The 14723-nt window shown below is 42.5% G+C and overlaps 1 protein-coding gene across 4 annotated transcripts in view; it reads left to right on the top strand.

The window, feature by feature from the left end:
- FHIT (fragile histidine triad diadenosine triphosphatase) overlaps nt 1-14511 on the top strand; it is a 1529347-nt gene extending 1514836 nt beyond the window's left edge. For all 4 annotated transcript variants that reach the window (XM_048490110.1, XM_048490109.1, XM_048490111.1 and 1 more), the window contains exon 9: nt 14247-14511. The gene's annotated coding sequence lies outside the window, so the exon portion shown is untranslated. The remainder of the gene's footprint in view (nt 1-14246) is intronic.
- Nucleotides 14512-14723: the final 212 nt, after the last annotated feature.

Here is a 14723-nt window from a genome sequence, read left to right as displayed (position 1 = left end):
GAGTTTGGATTTATATCCCCCCTTTCTCTCCTGTAGGAGACTCAAAGGGGCTTACAATCTCCTTTCCCTTCCCCCCCCAACAAACACCCTGTGAGTTGGGTGGGGCTGAGAGAGCTCCGAAAAGCTATGACTAGCCCAAGGTCACCCAGATAACGTGTGGGGGAGTGCACAGGCTAATCTGAATTCCCCAGATAAGCCTCCACAGCTCAAGCGGCAGAGCTGGGAATCAAACCCGGTTCCTCCAGATTAGAATGCACCTGCTCTTAACCACTACGCCACAAACTGTACATTAATAAAACAGTCAAAAAGCAAAGAAAAGTAAAGAAAAGCTACAGCAATAAGGTTTCAGCACTATATGACCGCTGGCAAAACATTAAAGCACAACCTGGTCCTCACTACTCAGTGAAAGAAACTTTTGTATTCTACCTTCCGGTTGAAACACTCAATGGACGCTCTCATGTTTGCAGCAATGAACATTCAAATCCCAACATTTCAAAATAATAAATATCAAAAAGGTTTCAGAGGTACACGAAAGGAGTTGAAGGTTCGACCACTAGCAATATCCTGTAACTTGTCGAAGGCTTTCACGGCCGGAATCACTTGGGTGCTGTGTGTTTTCCGGGCTGTATGGCCGTGTTCTAGCAGCATTCTCTCCTGACGTTTCGCCTGCATCTGTGGCTGGCATCTTCAGAGGATCCTCTGAAGATGCCAGCCACAGATGCAGGCGAAACGTCAGGAGAGAATGCTGCTAGAACACGGCCATACAGCCCGGAAAACACACAGCACCCAAATATCCTGTAACTGCCCCCCATTTGCCATTCCAGCCAGAAATGCAGTGGTTTGGAGAGTACATTCTTTTTCCCCCAACAAAAAACATTTTGCCCTTTGAATGCGAGGAAAAGGAAACTTCCTTGCAACAGAAATGCTGCTGCCGGGGGCAAAAAGCCTCCCCCCCCCCAGCTGCTGAGTATTGCTTGCTTATCCTTTGCTTGCATGTTACCTGGATCCCATTAGCTGCTACTTTAGCACTGCGGCTTAGAGGATCAGGGCATAAGGTGGCCAAGGCTTAAGGCATTTAGGAGTTGACACGAACTCTGCTGCCTCCTAATTCCAGCATTTCCAGAATGTATCGCTATTAAATTGATGATCCGTGGAGGGTCTTATTTGCCAGGGTCTCTGCTGTACAAATGGATGAGCAAGGTTGAAGCGCACGAGAGAACGCAGGGTTCTTTAGGAGGTCACACTTCACAAGCTGTGTTTACAGTTGCACATCTGTTTTCAGATTTCTATATGTTATGGGGTTCGGAAGCCTTGATAGTTTTGTATCCAGTGTGAACAATGGGGAAAAATATGCGGTCGTTGGAGCTTAAATATAGACCAAGCTCAAACTTGAAAGAGAATTTTTTTAATAAAAGAAGCCTTGGTAGTTTTGTAAATGTTTTAATATTCATACGCTGCCTTCATTTTTCAAGCATTTCACGTTGGCATCGTCAAGAGACATTCTCTTCATTCTTCTTTACCTGATTTGTCTCTAAAATCCAGGAGGTTGTTTTGTTTCCTCTTTTTTCCCCCAAGAATTTGGAGACCGCCGGAATCACTTGGGTGCTGTGTGGTTTCCGGGCTGTATGGCCGTGTTCTAGCAACATTCTCTCCTGACGTTTCGCCTGCATCTGTGGCTGGCATCTTCAAAGGATCCTCTGAAGATGCCAGCCACAGATGCAGGCGAAACTTCAGGAGAGAATGTTGCTAGAACACGGCCATACAGCCCGGAAATCACACAGCACCCAAATTTGGAGACCGTTTCTAATCCATTCCATTTTGATCAAAAAGAAAGGAGGAGCCGAAAGGGTGCATCTGCAAAATTTCAGAAGTTTGCTCTGTGAATCCTCAGCGTCAAACAATGTTTGCCCAATTGGCCATGCTAGCAGGGGCTGATGGGAAATGTAGTCCATGAACATCTGGAGTGCCATAGGTTGGCCATCCCTGTGCTAGAGCATCTCCCTTGGTGTGAAATATGAGGCAGTGGCATGGGCCCAGGTTACAAAAGGTTGCGTTGATTTCCCTATGAAGAGAAATGAAAGAGAAATACCTCCATTAAATGAGGAATTGCGGGACAAATAGGCTATATTGAAACAAGTTAATTTTTGAAAAAGAAATTCCCTCCCACTGGCATATGCCAGCAGTGGCATAGGAGGTTAAGAGCTCGTGTATCTGGTCTGGAGGAACTGGGTTCGATTCCCAGCTATGCCGCCTGAGCTATGGAGGCTTATCTGGGGAATTCAGATTAGCCTGTGTATTCCCACACATGTCAGCTGGGTGACCTTGGGCTAGTCACAGCTTTTCAGAGCTCTCTCAGCCCCACCCAACTCACAGGGTGTTTGTTGGGGGGGGGGAAGGGAAAGGAGATTGTAAGCCCCTTTGAGTCACCTACAGGACAGAAAGGGGGGATATAAATCCAAACTCCTCCTCCTCCTCCTCCTCCTCCTCCTCCTCCCCCCTCCTCCTCTTCTTCTTCTTCTTCTTCTTCTTCTTCTTCTTCTTCTTCTTCTTCTTCTTCTTCTAGTGCTAGTATGCCGGGACTTGTGGCCCATGTATTTAGAGGTCTCCATTAATTACTAACATGTAGTAGCATTTGATGAACCTATTTGGTTGTCTAATCCTTTCTCAAAGCCATCCGTCTCATTGCTATATCCCCTAGCAATGTGGCAATGTGTTCCACAATTTAATTAATGGTTGATTAAAGAGGTATTTCCTTTTGTCTGTCCTGAATCTATTGCCCATCAGCTTCATTAAATAGATACAGTTCTAAGCTTTATCTACATCATTCATTTTGTAGACCTCTATCATAATCTCCCCTCCCCACCCAAGCCAGTCCTCATAAACTGGGAAATCTCATAGGAAAGGTGATCGAGCTCCTTAATCACCTTGGTTGCCATCTTTTGCCCTTTTTATAAGTCTGCAATATTTTTTTGAGTTACAATGACCAGAACAGAGCAAAGCATTCCAAATGAGGCTGCGTGGTAGCTCTGTAGAGGGGCCACAATATTATTCATTTTATTTCCAATGCCTTTCCTAATAATTCCCAGCAAGGAGTTTGCCTTTTTCATCCCTGCAGCACACTGAGTTCCCATTTTCATTGAGCTGTCCATGGCAGCCCCAAGCTGTTCCGTGTATATGGACGTTGAATCAGAATGGTGGATTCTGGGGAGACTTGTTATTGAATTTGTTAATGTCGTTGTGAACCACAGTGGAAGACAAGACAGCTGATCAATGGAGATTGCTCTCCAGGTACCTTAGCATGGGAAAGTAAGGAAAAGAATCTTTGAGACAATAGAAATACACTTGAAAATGTAAATGCTGATGTTTTTTGATGGTACAATGTGTTTAAATACATAATGGCATCATTTAGGAATAAACAATCATATTTGAGAACCAGGGGGGTTAAGACCAAGTGGACTCTAATCTGGAGAACCGGGTTTGATTCCCCACTCGTCTACATGAGTGACAGACTCTAATCTGGTCAACTGGATTTGTTTCCCCGCTCCTACACATGATGCCTGCTGGGTGACCTTGGACTAGTCACAGTTCTCTCGGAATTCTCTCAGCCCTGCCTACCTCACAAGCAATGGTGGGATTCAGCAGGTTCGCACCACTTCGGCAGAACGGGTTGTTAAAATGCTGCTTGTAAACAACCAGTTTTTAAATCATTTGAATCCCACCACCAGAACCAGTTGTTAAATCATTTGAATCCCCCCACTGCTCACAAGGTATCTGTTCTGAGGAGAGGAAGGGAAAAGGGTTTGTAAGCTGCACTGAGTCTATTTACAGGAGAAAAAGGTGGGGTATAAATCCAAACTCTTCTTCTTCTTTCGTGGACCTCTATCAAGAGTTGGCAGATCCCGACTAAAAGTTACAGAATCATGAGATCACAGTGGTTTCCAGACAGTGTTTCTATGGATGCTTCCTCCATTACTGGCAGAAAACATTTAGGCATGCCTAAGGATTTGGCAGCACCCAGCTGGATTTTTGATGTCCCTTTGAATGGCAGATAGGAACATAAGAAGAGCCCTGCCTTATCAGACCAGTGGTCCATCTAGTCCAGCTTCCTGCCTCAACCAGTTCTTGTTGAGATCCAACAACAGGGCCCAGAGGCTAAGGCCTTTTCCTGACATTGCATTCTGGCACAGGTATTCAGAACTTAACTGCCTCTGAATGTAAAAAAATCCTTAGATCACCCTGTCACCCCACAAACTTTATGATGTTTTCTGTAGGTTAAAAAAAAACCCAGCCAATTCGGGTGTATCTTGTTGGAAGATCCACATCTGGTGCGTGTGTATCCCTTGAAAATTAGCAGAGCGGCACAGAGGCTAAAACACAGGGAAGCTTACCTGGGTACAAACACGTGGTTGAGCTTGCTAGAGAGAACTTCAGACACAAAAGAAAATCAGAGTCATTTGTAGTTTCTTATCTAATAAAAAGAGTATTTATTAGTGAACTCCATTCTGGATAGAAAGGTGTAAAGATAGGTTCACTATCTAGTCTAATCTAGCTGGATGGAGGCGGATGCGTAGGAGACACATCCTCTCCCTAGGCATGGTGAAAGTAAGAGTAATGGAGAGTGTCCGAGAAGAAGGCGGAAGCAAGGGAGGAAGTCCCTAAGAGTATCAGTCTACATCAAAGGGATAGACTCAGCATGATAGAGTAAAGGTGACAAATTCCTAAGTCCCTATCTAGCCACTAGCTCGCTAGTAAAACCCCTCTGTAGGGATGAGGGCAGGAAACAGCATATAGTCCCTTTCTTCCAACCCCCCCTCTCGCTGTTTCTTGACTCAGCTAGTCAGGCTTACCTTGCTTCTAACCCTCTCACAAGCTGGTTTCGGTACGGGCTTAGTGAACAGATCTGCAAGCCCCTCGCTGGTGTGGCAGTAGATCAATTGAATGACGCCATCCTTTTGCAGGTGTCTCACTATGTGGTACTTTGGATCAATGTGCTTGGTTAGCTTTCTTCACGTCTTCTTGTTTGGATAGTTTGATGCAGCTTTGGTTGTCTTCATACACTGGTGTAAGAAGTGCTGGTTCATTGCCTAAGAATTTTAGTAGTTGACATATCCATTGTAGTTCGTGACAAAGCGTGAGCAGCTGATACATATTCTGCTTCTGTGGTAGATGCTGCTGTTATTTCTTGTTTGGTACTTGACCAACTAATAGGACCATTTCCAAAGAAAATGATCTGACCATTGGTAGATGCTCTGTCAGTTAAGTCTCCAGCCCAGTCTGCATCAACATAAGCTATTAGTGTAGCATCTTTGGTAGCTGGCAGTTTTAGTTTAAGTTCTGTACTTCCTTTCAAATATCTAGTCACTCTTTGTAGTGCATTCCAGTCTTTTACTGTTGGTGAAGCAATCTTTCTGCTTAGTAATCCGACTGCTGTACTTATATCTGGTCGGGTTTGAGTACTGATGCTCAGAAGTTTGTTTACAGCTTCTTTATACTTGGTGTTGTCAGAGAGTCGTTTGGTGAAATTATCTTCCTTTATATAACTCGTTTGCACAGGAATGGGAGCTGAGTACGCTACTTGTAGATTCAGTAGGTTGATTAGGTCTGTGATCTTTTGTTGTTGATTCAGAAGAAAGCTCCCATCTTTCTCTCTTTCAATTTGGATTCCTAGGTAGTTAGCAACTTTTCCTAGTTGTATGATTTCAAGTTGTTGGTTCAGATATTGTAGTAATCCTTTGTAGTCATCTTGGTCATCATAGGTTAAAAGTAGTTCTTTGTTAAAAGCAAAAATATAAGTCCATTTTCCATTTCTGTTCTTGACATAAAGGCATGAATCAGCCTTACTTTGTTGAAAGTCTGCTTGAAGTAGCACGTTGTTCAAAAATGTGGATTTGATCTTTATCTGTTGAATTTTCATCTGCTTGCTAGCTGCAATGCTGAGCAAAGTTCTTATAGTGGTAAAGTTGAAATCAAAAGTTTCATCAGAGTCTTTCCATTGATTTGGTTCATTTACAGTCAATCTTGCAAGGTAGGACTGCTTCAATGGAAGCATTTCCTTGTTCAGGTGTTCTGGTCGTCTCACCTCAATTCTTGGGATTGCATCCCCCTCTGTTGCTGCACTTGTCAGCATTGGGTCAGCATCCTGGTCAGGTATTTCATCTGGATCATCTGGTTCTGCGCTGTCATCTTTCTGGCAATCATCACAGGGCAGGGTTTGGTCATGGTGTGCCCCCCTCTCTGAAGGCATTAACTGGTAATCACTTGCATAATCAAATTCAGTCTCTGATTCAAAATCATCTTCACAATTCTCAAAATTACAGTCCTCATTTTCAAAATCCCATTCATCATCATCACACATCTCTCTGGATTCAAAATCATCATTGTCACAGTCACTGAATTCATCAACATTGTAAAATCCATTTTGTTCATTCATGTCACACAGTTCTCTGCTATTATAATCCTTCAAACACAGTCCATCATTCTTGTTATTAAAGCATTGTTTCTTAAAATCCTTATTCCAAAACACTTTTTCAGCTGCATGGCTTTGCTGAATAAATGATCTCTCTCTGTTGTCTGGTTTACATGACTTAGCAAAATTCACCTCATGGACTTTAAAATCAGATTCATAATAAAAATCATTGTTCTCAGATTCATCAAAACAGTCATTGTTTCCTGTACAGTGTTGCACAGCATACACTCCTTCAATATTCTAAGCAGTCATGCATAATTTGTGATCTCTGGTGACATGGCATCTTCCTTTTTGAAATGTAATGGCATAGCCTTTCTTCTCTAGATCAGAAATTGCTATCAGAGATGTATCCATATTTGGTACATATAGCACATTTTCTAGAGTAAATTTTCTGATTGAATTATCAGGTAGCTTGCACTCAATAAGCACAGTGCCTTTTTGTCTAGCTATGAGACTTGAGCCATTAGCCATGAAAATATGTTGCTGAGGAGTCACATACAGTTTTGTGAAATAGTTTAAATCATTAAAAATACTTTGGGTTGCTCCGCTATCAAGAATAATTTTGCGGATACCCTCTTTTGGTGGTTTTAAGAAATAGTTACGACCTGTCCTGTCTTTAAACTTTGTCTCATTTGGTGGAGAATATTTTCGTTGGGTGTTATTTGGACATTCGTCCGCTAGATGTCCTTCTTGGTGACACCGATAACACTTAGGGCGTACGTTGGCTCTGTGATGCCCTCTGGTCGAAGAGCCTGATTGTCCGTTTGTTCTCATGCGGACTTCAAAGGACTGATCTCTGGTTACAGACATGTGACCACGTCCTTCTGGCTGCGTTGCCCTGGCAACCTCATGGAAATTCGACTGCCTCCTCGAGTGGCTGTTAATTACCCTTTGTTTGGGGCTGGTCAAGAAAGCAAAGTTTTCCCTTGCTGGCTGGCTTTCCTGAAGTTCTAATGTGCGACTTAAGCTGATCTCAGAGGATAATCTAGATGCAGCTTGATCAAATGTCATAGTCTTATCACGTTCCAACTCAGATATAATCGATTTAAATGAAGATGGCATTGTTAGAAATAAGGCAGACGTTTTAGCACTCTCAGTTAGAGCTTCTCTTGCGTTTGCTAATTTAGTAAAAAAATCTTCAACTTTTGTCAAATGGGTGAGGAAATCCTCCCCTTCTTTATATCGTAGACTGTACAGTCCGGCTCGTAATGTGTGAACAGAAGCCCAAGGGCTGTCGCCAAATAAGTTTTGCAGTTTTTCCAGCATCAATTTTGCTGTTTTTAAATGACGAATATGTGATAACGCGGTATTACTCACAGACAAGGAGATCAGGTGTCTCGCCCTTGCGTCAGTTCGGATCCAGTTCTGTAACGCGGTCCGGCTTTGGTCTGTTTCTCCTTCTGGGGGCGGATCCTGCTCAGAGACCTCCAAATAATTTTCTGCGTCCAGTGCCAATGTAATACGATCTCTCCATTCCAAATAATTATCTCGTGTCAAAATCAAAAGAGGATACTTTGCGTTGTAATTTGCCATTGTGGTGATCAAAAGGGAAAAAAAGGTGATGCAAAAAGCAGTGATGCAAAAAGGCCTCCGGCAAACCCCTCTTCAGAGTTCCGGGGGAACAACAAAAGTTAACTCCTTAGTGTCAAGTTCCTCTCTCATTCAAAAGCTCCAAAACTTCAAAACGTGCTTTCTCAAAGGTGCTCCTGTTTGCATGTGCGTGCACTCAAAACTTAAAAACAAAAACACGGTTAGTGCCCAAAAACAGCTGAGGCAAAATTAACCTCTTTAAATGCTGGAGCCCATTAACCTGTTGGAAGATCCACACCTGGTGCGTGTGTATCCCTTGAAAATTAGCAGAGCGGCACAGAGGCTAAAACACAGGGAAGCTTACCTGGGTACAAACACGTGGTTGAGCTTGCTAGAGAGAACTTCAGACACAAAAGAAAATCAGAGTCATTTGTAGTTTCTTATCTAATAAAAAGAGTATTTATTAGTGAACTCCATTCTGGATAGAAAGGTGTAGAGATAGGTTCACTATCTAGTCTAATCTAGCTGGATGGAGGCGGATGCGTAGGAGACACATCCTCTCCCTAGGCATGGTGAAAGTAAGAGTAATGGAGAGTGTCCGAGAAGAAGGCGGAAGCAAGGGAGGAAGTCCCTAAGAGTATCAGTCTACATCAAAGGGATAGACTCAGCATGATAGAGTAAAGGTGACAAATTCCTAAGTCCCTATCTAGCCACTAGCTCGCTAGTAAAAAACCCCTCTGCAGGATGAGGCAGGAAACAGCGTATAGTCCCTTTCTTCCAACATATCTGAGCCTGGCAGGCTCGGAACTGGGGGGATCCGAGCCCATACACCCGAACTGGACCCAAATCCGAACCAGGGCTGAATTTTTTCCCCATTTACCAACCCTACAAAGGAGGGGTTGTTGATTTGAAAATTCCTTTTGGGTGCCAAGAGACAGAAACAGCTTTTTTGATACTGGCCAAAATATTGAGAGATTATTTTGCAGGAACTCAGGCATGATCCTTATCCTTCATCTGCAACTCATTTCGACAGACAAGAGTTCATGCTCTTTGAACAGTAATGTCGGTCCACTCTCAGAGTACCATGATAACAGCGCTGAAAGGGGTTCAGTGTTCCTAAGTCCTCGTGATCTCTGACCTGGCTGTGGCTGCACTCAGGAGCTGTTTGTAGATCGTCCTTGCACAAACACACATTTTGGTAGTCAGCTGTGGATTTCAACACACTCCAGCCTTAAGTGGCATTAATTATATCACCCACTCAGCCATCCGTAAGAACCATTAATTACAAAGCAGCGACAGATGACTCTTTCGGGCAAATGCTCTACGGCGACACGGGGAAAGAAATCGCAGTGCTCCAAAAGATCCATGTTCTCTGAAGGTCACCTTCAGAAATCTCTTCCGAATCATCATAGCATTACGGCCTTCATGGAAAGTATGTCAGTAAAACAGCATGGAGACAAAACCTTTTGTCCCATCAGCTGTTCGATACCAGCTTGCTATTAAATGGAAAGCAGAAAAAGAAACCTCACTACATTTTGGGAACTCCATTCTGCCTTCAAATTAGTTTTCTTGCTGTAGGAAACCAAGTAAACAGAAAGGAGGGGTGTTTTTACCGGGGGGGGGGGGGTGGTTTCTGTTTCAACCGAATTCCCGAAAAAGTTAACAGGCGGTTTATAGGCAAATACAACGTGGTCTTTGGAAGCACTTTCTAAAAGTCTGAAACTTCTGTAGCTAACACACTGAGAGTGAAGAGGTGGGTGGAAAGAAAAGCGAGCATGAGTGGGAGAAGGATCAATAGCTAAAACAGAAAATGTAAGCATGTAAGCGAGAAATTCAATTACTTTCCCCAGCATAATAAATTTGAAATGCTCATGAGAATTTTTCTCCCTATGGAGGTCTGATACATTCGTATCTGCAGTTCACATCTGAGACAATGCAAGCTAGAACTCCTTCCTCATTCCATCCCCATCAAATGCCACTCTGAGAAGTGGAATGAAATTCTACAGCATTATTGTTGTTGTTATCTGTGTTAAAATGTTTTTATTTCCTCACGGCTCAAGTGACGAGTGATATTTCAGAATTAAGACAACTCCTTGGTAACTTAGGGATGTGCAGAGCCTTTGATAAATTAACATCTGAGGCAGAGTAGGCCCTGGCTTCTCTTTGTGTGGCTCATGGCGAATTCTTATCCTGGAGAAAGTGACTAAAGCATTCAGTCAGGTAGGACCTTAATACATTAGGAATGGGAGAGGTGGGGAAAAATACTACTACTTCAAAAATGTTAGAAGTGGGATATAAATCTAATAAAGCATGTCATTAAAGGATCCAAAGGGTAGAAAGGCAGAATATATATTTTGTAAATATGATAAAAAATAAAATAAAGAGGAAGAGGAGTTTGGATTTATACCCCATCTTTCTCTCCTGAAAGGAGACTGTGACTACCCCAAGGTCACCCAGCAGTGGGGAAATACATGAGGTTCACCAGATAAGCCTCAATCACTCAGATGGAGGAGTGGGGAATTAAACCCAGTCCTCCAGATTAAAATCTATCTGCTTTTAACCACTATACCACGCTGGCTTCTCTCAAAATTCTTCAAAAGTTTGAGGAAAAGCCCAGCAATGTGCTACAGATTTCACTTTAAAAGAATCATGGTGAAAACTATCAGTAAGGTTTTTTTTTTTTAGCTAGACCTTAGGAAGATATCTGGATAAGTTGCAGCAGTATCTTTTATTGCCAAAAATTGCACAGAACACGTTGAATAATCTGAGTAATTTTGGGCTCTGTGTGTCTTTAAGGTCAAGCAGAGGACAGTGTGGTGTAGTGGTGAAGAACTGAGAAGAAGAAGAGAGTTTAGATTTATATCCCCCCCCTTTCTCTCCTGCAGGAGACTCAAAGGGGCTTACAATCTCCTTGCCCTTCCCCCCTCACAACAAACACCCTGTGAGGTAGGTGGGGCTGAGAGAGCTCCGAGAAGCTGTGACTAGCCAAAGGTCACCCAGCTGGCGTATGTGGGAGTGTACAGGCTAATCTGAATTCCCCAGATAAGCCTCCACAGCTCAGGCGGCAGAGCTGGGAATCAAACCCGGTTCCTCCAGATTAGATACACGAGCTCTTAACCTCTTACGACACTGCTGCTCTTTTGATTCCCCACTCCTTCACATGATGCCTGATGGGTAACTTTGGGTGAATCACAGTTCTCTCTGAACTCTCTGTGCCCCACCTACCTCACAAGGTGTCTGTTGTGGAGAGAGGAAGGGAAGAAGTTTATAACTCACTTTGAGACTCCTTACAGGAGAGAAAGGCAGGGTATGAATCCAAAACTCTTCTACTCTTCTCTTCTTCATTTAATAGGAAATGTTTCACATTTCAAAGCAAGTACAAATAAGAACATCTGAGCTGAGAATGCCATGAATGGAACTCTGGTGCACTACATACATGTTCCATTCCACTGCAAAAGGATAAACTGCTTGAACAGCACGGACTTCTCTCTAACAGATGCATCAAATGTGCGCCAAGATATTTGTGGGGCTGCCACAAAATGTCAGTCAAGGGGGCACACACAATGAAAATGTCAGCCATTTGAAAGGGTGGGACATATGTTTTACTGAGAGGAAAGGAACAAGCAAACAAAAAATGGCAGCTGCTCTGAGGAACAGTGTTTCTCAGTTCCAAGGACCTTGAAATGTTCAAGGGAATATAATATCTCCCACCAGCTACATCGTGGATCTGAGCTGAAGGAACTGAAATGATGCCATTGGCAACCAATGCCAGATCTTCACACACTCTATAGGAAAGGCGTGAAAGTGAAACTATTAAAACAAAAGCAACATTGGAAAAAATCAAATGGAGAACCCGGCTTGTTCACAAGAAACAGAATCATGTTCCAGTTATCTAGTAGCTGAAAGACAGGTTGGGACATACTGAATTGGCAAGTGTCTATGCTGGCAGGTAAGCAAGAATGACCCATCTGAAAGCACCTTGGTCTAGAAGTAGGGACGGCCACAGGCCCAGCCAGCTTTGATAGGGAATTAGACAGATTCATGGAGGAATCATAGGTCTATTAGTAGCTACTTGCCATGGTGACTAAAGGGAGCCTCCATTTTCAGAGGAAGTAAACCTCTGAATACCAATTTTGGGACTCGTAGGCTTGGTCAATACCCTAGAAATTCGGTAAAACTCAGATTCGGATTTATTTGGGCATAAAATTATCTGTATGCCCAAATAAGACAAATAACATATTCGGATATACCCGAATATTCAGGTATACCCAAAAAATTCGGATCTGTCTGATTTTTTTGTATTTTTGGTGTTTTTCATGTTTCGGCCTTCAGGGGTCTCATTTGTAAAGCTAGCAGCACCAACATTTCAGAGTATAAATTGGTGACACCCCTGATAATACCACCCAGGTTTAGTGAAGTTTGGTTGAAGGGGTCCATAGTTATGGACCCCCAAAATGGGTGCCCCATCCCCTATTGTTTCCAATAGGTGCCCTGCTTGATCACCCCTCTTGTCCAGCATACTGTTTCACACCACAACCAACCAGTTCCCCTTCAGGGCCAAACAAACATGGCATAAAGACCAAACCTTCCCCTTGATTCTGCCCTCCAGCATTGGTATTCAGAGATTAACTGCTTTTAGATGTGGATGCTTCCATCACTCACCATGGCTAGTAGCCACTGCCAGACTTTCCTTGAGTCCGTCTGAACCCCTTTAAATGTCATCCATGTTAATGGTCATCCTTAAAACCTGCAACAGAGAATCTGAAAATGGAATAACGTGTTGAGTAAAGAAATGTTTTTTGTATGTTCATCCTGAATCTGTTACCCATTAACTTCAACCGAGGGCCTTCAACTCCTACAATTTTGAGAGATTTTGTTCTCCTGCCCTTACTCTCCAGGAGAGCTTAGAATAACTCTTCTGTGCTCCTTTTGACGTGACACACCACCACCACCACCACCACCACCACCACCACCAACACCACCACCACCAACACCACCATCATCATCATCATCATCATCATCATCATCATCATCATCATCATCATCATCATCATCATCATCATCATCATCATCATCATTATTATTATTATTATTATTATTATTATTATTATTATTATTATTATTATTATTATTATTAATTAGATTTATAGGCCGCCTCACCCCCAAAGGGCTCAAGGCGGCTCACAATACAGCTGTTCCAATAACAGCACAGTGACATAGTCATAGTGACATTTGATGCTAGCCAAATACAGTTTATGACCATGTCCTACTCATGTGCTCTACATTCAGTCTCCTGTTTCTGGTCATGCCCCTAATGCTAAAATAATTTTTTCACATCACAGAGCAGTGTGAGAGATTTTTTTAAAATAAAAACCTACTCCATGTACATAAACATTGTGCCATGTTGGCATGTTCATTGCAGGGAGAAGACAGATGTAGGAGAAAAATAATTATTTTTTATGTAGGAGATGTAGGAGAAAAATAATTATTCTGATTCCAAGAAGTGAGGCTTTGGAAGTGTAAGGATTGAGATCCAAAATCTTTTGGATGTTGTGCTTTTACACATATCAGGTATGAACACAACACACGACCAGTGTGACCAAATTACAAACTTTCTGGAAAACAAATGCTTTCCAGCTGTAGCTTTGCTACTTCAAATGCTCAGTGAGACATTCTGAGGTTACTAGAGCCAGCTAGGGGTTTGAGGTGGATCATCTATGTTCAAAAGGCATGTCCGACTCAGCATCTCTAGAGGAAGCAGTGGAATTGTAGTAATGCCCTGGCTTTGCTACATCTGTTTCACAGTCTTAAAACTATCAGTTTTAATATCATACCTGTTCGTCTGTATTGGGAGGCTGACCCATTTGATAGGGCAAGGCAGTTTTCATGAAGATACTAGCAACTGGAGGAATGTACTTATTCCTGGAAATCAGAGGAGAGAATTCTTGTCTCATCTGTAATGGATAAAGAAGCCACCTCTGGGGACTTATGTCCTGCATTGCTCACCCTTTCATGCCTTCAAGACTGTCTGAGCAGTAACAATATATGGAGAGCACCACAGGTTTAGCTCCACATGCTTCTTCCTCTGCCAGAGTCAAGGTTTCTGCGTGCAAAATGTTACTGAGCTGATTGATTACTGAACCTGACTGATTGCTGAACCTCAATGTGTTTGCTTTCCTCACATATGATGCCAAATGTTTTGAATATTAAACCAAATATCTGATTGTATGTTTTAATTTTTTTTTCTCAGGCAACAAAGCAACTTCACTGACACAGGGACATAAGAAAATGAGAGAGAAAAGGACAATTGCTCATTTCCTGTTGGGCAGAGCACCGAAGTTTACGATGGCCATAAATGTGACGGGCGTTAGATAAATTCCATGGGGTGTTTTGTTGTGTTTTGTTTACGTTCTTTTTTGAATGTCCTGAAATAGTTCCTTCTTCATGGACTGTTTGGGAGTGAGCTTTTAAAATTGTTCCTCGGTTGAAAATGAAATAAAGTATAAAAATAAATATTTCTCTAGTGTTGGCGGATGTGTTAAGAAACACATATGCTTGATATTTTCGATTTGTTGGTTTTCTATTCACTGGTATTTTGTTAATTTCCTGTTGTATCATTTTAGCACCACTTGGTCCCATGTGCTCCAGAATCTCTGTTTGCACTTCCTATAGTCTTGGTCAAAACTCTTAACATTTTAAAACACTGCAGTTTAAAAAGTTAAACTTA

The sequence above is a fragment of the Sphaerodactylus townsendi genome, linkage group LG03 (assembly GCF_021028975.2).
Source record: "Sphaerodactylus townsendi isolate TG3544 linkage group LG03, MPM_Stown_v2.3, whole genome shotgun sequence".
Lineage (NCBI taxonomy): Eukaryota > Metazoa > Chordata > Lepidosauria > Squamata > Sphaerodactylidae > Sphaerodactylus > Sphaerodactylus townsendi.
The sequence above is the reverse complement of the archived record's forward strand: the minus strand, read 5'-3'. Positions and strand labels throughout refer to the sequence as shown.